The sequence below is a fragment of the Penaeus monodon genome, chromosome 32 (assembly GCF_015228065.2).
Source record: "Penaeus monodon isolate SGIC_2016 chromosome 32, NSTDA_Pmon_1, whole genome shotgun sequence".
NCBI classification, from domain to species: domain Eukaryota; kingdom Metazoa; phylum Arthropoda; class Malacostraca; order Decapoda; family Penaeidae; genus Penaeus; species Penaeus monodon.
The window spans coordinates 27,757,943-27,758,282 of record NC_051417.1 but is presented as its reverse complement, the minus strand read 5'-3'; the positions used below and the strand labels follow the sequence as shown (position 1 = coordinate 27,758,282).

Below are 340 nucleotides of genomic sequence, written 5' to 3'. Positions count from 1 at the left end.
CATGCGTGTGCGTGGGGGGGGAGTTATGTATGTATGTATGTATACCAGAAATATCTCACATGAAATAAGACAGTGCCATTGCTTACGTCATCGCAGAAATAAAATCAAGGATGATAATATACAACACACGCAACTCCATTCATGATATGCAACAGTTAACATCATCGGATAGACGGCGTCCACCCTACCACCATACTCGCTCTTCCTCGCCATCACCTCTGCTTACTCGCCATCATCACCATTCCCGTGCACAATAGGGGCGCCATTCAGGCAACTGGAGCGACTCGTGAACGCAGCCATGACATTACGCTCACGTTGAAGGTCCTGTCGTGGATCGTTA

The 340-nt window shown here is 47.9% G+C and overlaps 1 long non-coding RNA gene across 1 annotated transcript in view; it reads left to right on the top strand.

Moving 5' to 3' along the window:
- LOC119593780 overlaps positions 1-340 on the top strand; it is a 44,413-nt gene that overhangs the window by 43,507 nt on the left and 566 nt on the right. The window lies entirely within an intron of this gene.